We start from the raw sequence: 11,012 nt of genomic DNA, 5'->3' as shown, positions 1-11,012 counted from the left end.
TTCATACCATAAAATATTTTACTTTAATTAAAGGAGCAATCTGGAATTTGAACAACAATAGTGGCCACCCGACAAAGCAGTTTGTTTTTTGAAAACAGCTGAGGGATGAGGTTGAAGAAATGTAACCACCCAAATTCTCAGACTGAGCTTTGGATGTAAGTTTGTTGTTGCTTAGCCTTACTTTTATTGAATTCAATGTAGTTCAGCCATCCTCTGCATTTAAGCTTCTGCTTTTTTCAAGGTAATGCTGGTAGATTGCCATTGGAGAGAATGACTAGTATGTAAAAATCAGACACTGACTAAATATTTATGTCAATTTCTAGCCTTGCCCCCAGCCGTTTACGGTGCGATGTCTGACAATACAAGGCTATTCAATGGCTGACAGAGACTGATTTAACTGATATCTTGACAGAAAAGTCAGTGAGAACATACTTTATGTAATCAACATTTGTACATCCAAATAAGATAGGAAGCAAATAGTCCTAGTATAAACTTTCTAAATTACATTTTACATCACAGTACCAGATTTGCCATTGTATGTGCAGCCATGAGTTCACCAGTCAAACTACTAAGGTCAGAGGGTCCAGGACCATTCTAGTCATTCTATTTCTATGATCATAACATTGTCATTGGGCACCACAACACATACCGTGCCTTCGGAAAGTATTCAGACCCCTTGACTTTTTCTACATTTTGTTACGTTACAGCCTTATTCCAACATGTATTAAAAAAGGTTTTCTCCCCCTCATCAATCTACACACAATACCCCACAATACCTGGTAATGTTATAAAAAATAACAGAAATATCGCATTTACATAAGTATTCAGACCCTTTACTCAGTACTTTGTTGAAGCACCTTTGGCAGCGATTACAGCCTTGAGTCTTCTTGGGATGATGCTACTGGCTTGGCACACCAGTATTTGGGGAGTTTCTCACATTCTTCTCTGCAGATCCTCTCATGCTCTGTCAGGTTGGATGGGAAGCGTCGCTGCACAGCTATTATCTGGTCTCTCCAGAGATGTTCGATCGGGTTTAATTCCTGGCTCTGGTCGGGCCACTCAAGGACATTCAGAGACTTGTCCCGAAGCCAATCCTGTGTTGTCTTGGCTGTGTGCTTAGAGTCGTTGTCCTGTTGGAAGGTGAACCTTCGGCAGAGTCTGAGGTCCTGAGCGTTCTGGAGCAGGTTTTCATCAAGTATCTCTCTGTACTTTGCTCCGTTCATCTTTCCCTAGATCCTGACTAATCTGCCAGTCCCTGCCGCTGAAAAACATCCCCACAGCATGATGCTGCCACCACAATGCTTCACCGTGGGGATGGTGCCAGGTTTCCTCCAGACGTGACGCTTGTCATTCAGGCCAAAGCGTTCAATCTTGGTTTCACCAAACCAGAGAATCTTGTTTCTCATGGTGTGAGAATCCTTTAGGTGCCTTTTGGCAAACTCCAAGCAGACTGTCATGTGCCTTTTACTGAGGAGTGGTTTCCTTCTGGCCACTCTACCATAAAGGCCTGATTGGTAGAGTGCTGCAGAGATGGTTGTCCTTCTGGAAGGTTCTCCCATCTCCACAGAGGAACTCTGGAGCTCTGTCAGTGTTACCATCAATGGTGGAAAAAGTACTCAATTGTTATACTTGAGTAAAAGTAAAGATACCTTAATAGAAAATTACTCAAGTAAAAGTCACCAAGTAAAATATTACTTCCGTAAAAGTCTAAAAGTATCTGGTTTTAAATGTACTTATGTACAGTGGTGTAAAAAGTACTCAATCATCATACTTGAGTAAAAGTAACAAAGTAAAAGTACATGTTATACATTAAATTCCATATATTAAAGCAGTGGTGGATGTACTTACGTTTCATACTTTTACTTTTGTTATTTAAGTACCTCCACCACTGCTTAATATAAGGAATTTAATTTGATACTTAAGAGCCGTAAATCCAAAAAAGCTAAATTGCCAGACCTTTTATTTGGTTTGAGCTTTTCTGAAAGGATACAGTCTTACGGATGCAAGAAGAGCTCAGATTAAAAAAAATAAGTGGATTCTCAAATAGGCAACACTTCAAAATACATCTCTTACAGACAAAATAGAATTATGCCTTAATAATGAAGGAATATAGCCAGTAAACGTAAGAATTTATGGTTCATGTTCAGTAAAAGCTGTTTTAAAAGTTTCTGGAATCCAGCCTGGCTCTCCTGGGGCTGAAAACAAGTCCTGCAATGCTGAACAGCCTTTCACAGGCAGCTGATGCAGGTAAGGGTGTGTTTAACCTCAGAGACAGCTTACAGACTGCCGGGAAGGACTTGAGCAACTCCATATGATCAGCTGAACAGGCCAGGTGTCCGTCCAGCTGTTTGGAGCTTTCTTGTGCTTGAGATGTTTTCATGGCAGAGAAGAAGTCCTCCTCATCTGATGAACTGGTGCCATCACCTAGCTGCAGCAAGGGTTCTTCCAGGTGGTCCTTGATGTAGTCCATTCCTGAAATACAAGGAAGATGACATGAGAAATCATGCAGTTATGAGCCAACATTAATCCATCCTCAATATATGTTGTTAGGTTCTAATTCTCAGAGTAAAAAAATCAACAAACACTATGAAAGCTTAACCAAGTTTATTCTTCCGAGAGGATCAATACAGCTGCATTAGACAAAAAACATTTCCACACAAGCACTGATTTTTATTTATTTTATACATTTTTATTTCACCTTTATTTAACCAGGTAGGCCAGTTGAGATCAAGTTCTCATTTACAACTGCGACCTGGCCAAGATAAAGCAAAGCAGTGCGACACAAACAACAACACAGAGTTACACAAGGAATAAACAAACGTACAGTCAATAATATAATAGAAAAAGTATATATACAGTGTGTGCAAATGAGGTAGGATAAGGGAGGTAAGGCAATAAATAGGCCATAGTGGCGAAATAATAACAATATAGAAATTAAACACTGGAGTGATAGATGTGCAGAAGATGAGTGTGCAAGTAGAGATACTGAGGTGCAAAGGAGCAAAATAAATGAAATAAATAAGTATGGGGATGAGGTAGCTGGATGGGCTATTTACAGATGGGCTATGTACAGGTGCAGTTATCTGTGAGCTGCTCTGACAGCTGGTGCTTAAAGTTAGTGAGGGAGATATGAGTCTCCAGCTTCAGTGATTTTTGCAGTTTGTTCCAGTCATTGGCAGCAGAGAACTGGAAGGAAAGGAGGCCGAAAGAGGACTTAGCTTTAGGAGTGACCAGTGAAATATACCTGCTGGAACACGTGCTACGGGTGGGAGCTGCTATGGTGACCAGTGAGCTGAGATATGGTGGGGCTTTACCTAGCAAAGACTTATAGATGACCTGGAGCCAGTGGGTTTGGCGACGAATATGAAGCGAGGGCCAGCCAACAACAGCATACAGGTCGCAGTGGTAGGTAGTATATGGGGCTTTGGTGACAAAACTAATGGCACTGTGATAGACTATTGAAACGTTCCTCATAGGCTGAGTCTCCTCCTACACATCTGTACAAACATCGTTCTTTACTGCTAGGCAGGACACTAAGTGATACGGGCCATAAACTTTTATTTCTCCCTTAACGTGACCTGACCTGATCTCGACCCCCCTCCATCACTAATCCATGGCTCTCTCCCCTTATCAATGTCTGCCACATGTTATCGCTTCCCTGCACTCAACACACGGCTGCCATGGTGCCTGCTACCAAACTGTGTCTCTTCTCCTCCCAGAGGATCCCTTCCATAGGATCCCTGATGGCTAACAATAACATATCCTGACATAATGTAAACGTTATACATTACTCTCTCTCCCTCAGTGACATGAATATGTATATTTCATATTCTCAGAACCCAACAATATAAACCAAGCAACAGGGCTAAGTAGGCTACCCATTGGACTGAACCACAAAGTCAGGATTGTAGTTTAAATGGGTTTTCTCAAATCTTTGAAGTATCAAAATGTACACCATACACATTTGTTTATGAATAATAAAATACTGTTAATAAACCACATTGTGTCTTACCCATTCTGATAGTGGCGTCATCCTTTGTTCACGTTGTTTTGAATTTGGGGAGAAGGATTGCAGCTGCTATCAGCTCAGGGTCATGAAACATGTGGCTGAAGCGGTCCTTCAGTCCTAGTTTTAGCGCATCCACCAGAGGCTTACAGTACTTCAGGGACAACTTGATTCGGTCAAGTTTTGTGATCAGCAGGTTGATAGTTGGAAGTAGCCACCCCATCTGGACATTGGTTTCAGCCTGCAGGACGTTGATGGTCTTTGTGACTGGGCTCATGGTGGCAGCATACTTTGTGAGGAAGGCGAGTTCAGCTGGATTGAACCAATGAAAAAAAATGTATAATAATACTGTGTTTCCTAACCCTGTACAAAGGGGACCACTAACCATTTCACCTGACTTAACTACAGTAATCAATGGCTGGATGAGTAGTTAACTACATGGATCAATGATAGTGTATAGCTACAACATGTGAAACAGATATTAGTCCCCAAGCAAAGGGTCAGGAAACACTGCAACAGATTTAGACAACATTCAAGACCTTAAATTATGACAAAATAATACAATCATCCTTACTTACATTGGAACCTCGAAGTCTGTACAGAGAACTCTGACGGCCGCATCTCCTTTGCCTTTGACGATCCTCAGGAGTCTTTCTACAGCCATGAACCAGGAGTTCCACCTTGTAGCATTTGGATGCAGCAGCTGGAGGTCGCAAGCATCTTCAACCGTTTCGGCTCCAAGTGTGGATCTTCCACATTTGTTCCAAAGTGCTTGGCACTTGCCAAATGTTGAACGGGATACTTTTTTGTAAGCCTCACTGGATGTTGCTTTCAGGACATCAACTGTAGATACTAAGATGAGTAGGTGGCAAGCACAGCGCTGGTGCTTTGGCAGTTGTTACTTAAAACCATTATCTTCATTCAGGATCAACAAACTCCACTTCTTCACTCTGTTCTTCTTCCTCTTCACCATCTTCATGTCCTGGTTGAGCTGCTGAGGTCAGGCTTGTCTATTACATGTCCCTGGTGCTATGCAGAATATCAGAAAGGGAAGAGGACAGGAGGAAACATTGTCTTCATATGTGAATATATCTGTTAAACCATGTGAAGGGATGGTGTGATTAGTGGGGAACCAATTACTGGTTTCCACAATGTCTGTGCACCAGTCACTCCCTCCTTTGGCCTTGGGGGATGTGTGTGGTAGTGTCTAGAGCTGACAATGGATTTATGCCATTGGATGAGTTGGTGTTTTTTGCTAGGAGTAACAAGGAAGGAACAAGATAGCAACCTCGTCTTAGGGGCCAAACTGAACGATAATTTATAGCGAATGTTATCTGGCTACGGGATACTCCTTTCTCATTTATAAAGTCTCACTTTGTGAACTGTTCCTAATATCTGTGGTTTGTTATGTCGACTAGGGGGTGGATCTTTGCTATAAAAGATCTCAGTAGCCATTGTGTTGCCACTCTCAACGGATCATTAGGAAATGGTGAATCGTTGACAAGTCATTGCTATTGCAAAGCTCTTATTATTAAAGATATAGTTTAAGTATAACTCTCACTTGTGTGATAAGTTTGTCTCTCCTCATTTGATAGTAAAGAAATAAACCACCACAGTAGCCACCCTTTGCCTTGATGACAGTTTTGCACGCTCCCAGAATGATGCGGAAAAGGTAATCCATGCTTTTGTCACTTCTAGATTAGACTACTACAAAGCTCTACTCTCTGGCTACCCTGATAAAGCAGTAAATTATACTTCAGTTAGTGCTAAATACGGCTGCAAGAATCTGGACTAGAACCCCAAAAAATGATCATATTACTCCAGTGCTAGCCTCTCTACACTGGTTTCCTGTTAAGGCTAGGGGTGATCAAGGTTTTACTGCTAACCTACAATGCAGTACATGGACTTGCTACCTATCTCTCCGATTTGATCCTGCCGTACATACCTACACGTACGCTACGGTCACAAGACGCATGCCTCCTTATTGTCCCTAGAATTTCTAAGCAAACAGCTGAAGGCAGGGCTTTCCCCTATAGAGCTCAATTTTTATGGAATGGTCTGCTTATCCATGTGAGATACTTAGACTCGGTATTGACCTTTTAAGTCTTTACTGAAAACTCGTCTCTTCAGTAGGTCCTAAGATTTGAGTGTAGTCTGGCCCAGGAATGCGAAGGTGAACGGCAAGGTACTCAAATGACAAAAAGCCCTTGCTGTCTTGCCTGGCCGGCTCCCCTCTCTCCACTGGGATTCTCTGCCTCTAACCCTATGATGGGGTCTGAATCACTAGCTGAAGCACCCTCTACAACAACTGTGATTATTATTTGACCCTGCTGGTCATCTATGAACGTTTGAACATCTTGAAGAATAATGTGGCCTTAATGGCCATGTACTATCTCCACCCGGCTCAGCCAGAAGAGGAATGGCCACCCCCCAGAGCTTGGTTCTTCTCTAGGTTTCTTTCTAGGTTTCTGCCTTTCTAGGGAGTTTTTCCTAGCCACCATGCTTCTAGATCTGCATTGCTTGCTGTTTGGGGTTTTAGGCTGGGTTTCTGTATAAGCACTTCGTGACATCTGCTGATGTAAAAAGGGCTTTAAAAATACATTTGATTGATTTGATTGATGTAGTATAACTATTCTTCAATAGAGGGCACTAAACACCAAGGCTAGAAGAAGCTACATGACAGGCCTTTTTTTGCCTGCCACTTCAAAGTTTATTGGAGGTGTCTGAAAGAGATCCTGGAGGGGAATCGGAGGAGCATAAAGCATAGGGAAATTGGAGGAGCCTAAAGCGTTGCCAAAACAAACTGTTAAATAACCACAGTTAACCTCTCCACCCTGACTGACTGTCTGTCTTTGAGTCAGCATGTAGGGCTTCCCCTGACAGTTGGTTGGCCTATTTATAGACAACAGGTTCAAATGTTTTAGGAAACAAGGGATCAAGAAAGTACTCAAGAAGGGCTTCCCCTGGGCTGGCTGGCTGTATTTATGGACTACCGTGGTATATGTGGTCTTTAGGAAACAGACAGTGGATCGTGTGTGTGTGTGTGTGTGTGTGTGTGTGTGTGTGTGTGTGTGTGTGTGTGTGTGTGTGTGTGTGTGTGTGTGTGTGTGTGTGTGTGTGTGTGTGTGTGTGTGCGTGTTGTCGGCGAACTTAATGAGGGTGTTGGGAGTCGTGCGCAGACACACAGTTGTGGGTGAACAGGGAGTACAGGACGGGACTAAGCACGCACCCCTGAGGGGCCCACGTGTTGAAGGTCAGTGTGGCGAATGTGTTGTTGCAAACCCTCACCACCTGGGGAGGCCCGTCAGGAAGTCCACGGCGATGTTCCAAAATGCATGCTTGTGTTCTATCTAGAGCGTAAAAAGGATTACGGAAGTCATCTGTCACTTTTCAAGTGGGATTCCAAAAACAGGAACGAGAAAAGGCAAGTATGTACTAAGTTTACCGGAAGTTCAATAAGCGTACTTGGGAGAGCTGGAAAACAAAGTGCGCACGGGAGCATACTTTTTCATTCCCTTTGATGGGGAAGCTATCCCATAGCACCTTGCAACACAGCGAAAATTCCCAAAACTTCTGTATCAATGGCAGACTGAAGACACTTTTGGGGAAAAAATATTCCTGTGGAGCAATTGGGGGAGAAGGGCCTTGGTCCGGGAGATGACCAACAACCCAATGGTCACTCTGACAGAGCTCCAAAGTTCCTCTGTGTTCCTCTGATGGGAGAACCTTCCAGAAGGACAACCATCTGTGCAGCACTCCACCAATCAGACCATCATGGTAGAGTGGCCAGTCAGAAGCCACTCCTCAGTAAAAGGCACATGACAGCCCACTTGGAGTTTGCCAAAAGGCACCTAAAGGACTCTCAGATCATGAGAAACAAGATTCTCTGGCCTGAATTCCAAGCATCACATCTGGAGGAAACCTGGCACCATCTCTACGATGAAGCATTGTGGTGGCAGCATCATGCTGTGGGGATGTTTTTCAGCGGCAGGGACTGGGAGGTTAGTCAGGATCGAGGGAAAGATGAACGTAACAAAGTACAGAAAGATCCTTGATGAAATCCTGCTCCAGAGTGCTCAGGACCTCCGTCTGTGGTAAAGATTCACCTTCCAACAGGACAATGACCCTAAGTACACAGCCAAGACAATGGAGGAGTGGCTTCGGGACAAGTCTCTGAATGTCCTTGAGTGGCCCAGCCATAGCCCGGACTTGAACCTGATCGAACATCTATGGAGAGACCTGAAAATACCTGTGCAGCAACGCTCCACATCCAACCTGACAGAGCTTGAGAGGATCTGCAGAGAAGAATGGGAGAAACTCCGCAAATACAACTGTGCCTAGCTTGTAGCGTCACACCCAAGAAGACTCAAGGCTGTAATCGCTGCCAAAGGTGCTTCAACGAAGTACTGAGTAAAGGGTCTGAATACTTATGTAAATAGTATATTTCAGTTGTTTTTTTAAATGTGCAAACATTTCTAAAATCCTGTTTTTGCTTTGACATTTTGGGTTATTGTGTGTAGATTGATGAAGAAAAAAATGATGTAATACATTTTAGAATAAGGCTGTAATGTACCAACATTTGAAAAAGTGAAGGGGTCTGAATACATTCTGAATGCACTTTATTATCTGTCCAAAAGATCAGGAACCATCAGCCAGGTGAAACAAAAAAGCTGGCGCAGGGTCCAGATCAGGGGAGATCGATCTTCATGGTCAATCTTTGTGTACATTCTTTCTTTAAGACAATCATGGTACCAATAATTGTTTCTATGACACCAGATGCCTGTTAGGTTAACTCTTTATGGTGTGGCTGGCTAGCTAGCAAGCTGGCTAATTGTTTTTGTTCGAATGATGTATCTGGACCAATGACTGTTTTTACAGTACCAGTCAAAAGTTTGGGCACACCTACTCATTCAAGGGTTTTTCATTATTTTGAATATTTTCTTCATTGTAGAATAATAGTGAAGACATCCAAACTATGAAATAACACATATGGAATCATATAGTAAGCAAAAAAAGTATATTTTATATTTGAGATTCTTCAATGTCGCCAGCCTTTGCCATGATGACAGCTTTGCACACTCTTGGCATTCTCTCAACCAGCTTCAACTGGAATGCTTTTCCAACAGTCTTGAAGAATTTCTCACGTGTGCTGAGCATACATATTTTTTAGAACTTGTACCAGCATACAATTCAAAGAGAAAATCTATATTTCATTCTATGCATAACATTATTCAGTATTTAAATTAATACATCCGTGTCGACTACACCACTCTCCCCATATGAATAAGGCAATGTAAGTATCTTTGCTAACACTCTGCAGTCACCACCAGACTAGCTAGCTATGTAAATAACTAATTCTGTGAACCATTGGTGTATTAAAAGGAGCAGAGAGCATGTGACGCAATGGCAGCCGCAGGAATTTCTCACAGAGGGTGGCTTGGTTGTTGTATAGTGGTTCATGCAATAATTCAATAATTTATTATTAGACAAGCAGTAGCAAGTCTTCACCCTTTTAGGAAAAAAGCATTTCATGTCTTCGGTAATGTTACACTTATCCACATTTACCAAAGGGATCAAATTGCAATGAGTTGGAGGCTAGATCACTTTGTCAGCATAGGACTACCAAACACATACAGTGGGGGAAAAAGTGACCCCAGTCATGCAGCCCCTGCGGCGCATTCCCTTTGCACTGCGTGATGACGTCACAAAAGATCTCCAGGCACAGTTGGATGCAGGCATCATTGAGCCAGTCAACACTGCCCCCTGGATTTCAAACTTAGTCATTGCAACCAAAAAGTCAGGTGGAATCCGGACCTGCGTGGATCTCTGTGCTGTGAACAAGGCCGTTGTCCCGGATAAGTACCCCTTGCCTACAGCTGAGGAGCTGACCGCACAATTCCATGGCTCCACGATCTTCACGAAGCTTGACCTTCGTCAGGGTTATCTTCAGGTACCCCTCCATGCAGCTAGCAGAGATCTCACTACCTTTGTCACACATGCTGGCGTGTTCAGATATACACGCATGCCTTTTGGACTTAGCTCCGCCCCCAGCTGCTTCCAGAAGGTGATGAGCACCATCCTTGCTGGAATACCTGGGGTGGCGGTCTATCTGGATGACATCGTGGTCCACGGCCCTGACCTCCACATCCATGATTATCGACTCCACAGAGTATTCAGCACTCTACTGCAGAACAACCTGAACCTTAACGGTGGAAAGTGCACCTTTGCAGCTCCAGCCGTCGAGTTTGTGGGGTTCCGCCTGTCGGCCAAAGGCATCGCCCCACTCATGTCGAACATTGAAGCTGTCCACAGGATCCCGGAACCGACCTCAGCCTCTCAGGTGGCATCATTCTTGGGCATGACAGCTAACTACCTCCGGTTTCTGCCCCACTACTCCCAGACCACAGCGCCCCTTCGCCAGCTCCTCAAGAAGGATGAGCCATGGGCCTGGACGGCAGCCTGCTCAGACGCGGTCCGCTCACTGAAGAGCCAGCTCACCACAGCCTCAGTCTTGGCTCACTTTGACCCCGTCTGCCCCACCATTGTCACATGTGACGCCTCAGCTGGAGCACTAGGAGCTGTCCTCTCACAGCTGCAGAATGGCATTGAGAGGCCCGTCGCCTTCGCCTCAAGGGCCCTGAGCCCCACAGAACAACGGTACTCTGTGGGCAAACGAGAAGCACTGGCCTGTGTCTGGGCGTGCAAAAGGTGGCACCTCTACCTCTATGGCCGTCTGTTCACGCTCCGAACCGACCACCAGTCCCTCACAACGCTACTGTCGGCATCAGGAACTGGCCACAAGCCACTTCGGCTGCACAGATGGGCCGACCGCCTCAGACAGTACGACTATCAGCTGAAGTTCACTCCAGGGAGGGATAATGTGGTGGCAGACCTCCTCTCACGCTCCTTTGACGCTCCTACTCCGACCGTCTTGCCAGACGACAACGAAACAGAGCTCGTACAAATGCTTTACGCTCCTCTTCAGTCAGTCGTCTCACTGGAGGAG

The sequence above is a fragment of the Salmo salar genome, chromosome ssa02, assembly GCF_905237065.1.
Source record: "Salmo salar chromosome ssa02, Ssal_v3.1, whole genome shotgun sequence".
In the NCBI taxonomy this organism is placed as follows: domain Eukaryota; kingdom Metazoa; phylum Chordata; class Actinopteri; order Salmoniformes; family Salmonidae; genus Salmo; species Salmo salar.
The sequence above is the reverse complement of the archived record's forward strand: the minus strand, read 5'-3'. Positions refer to the sequence as shown.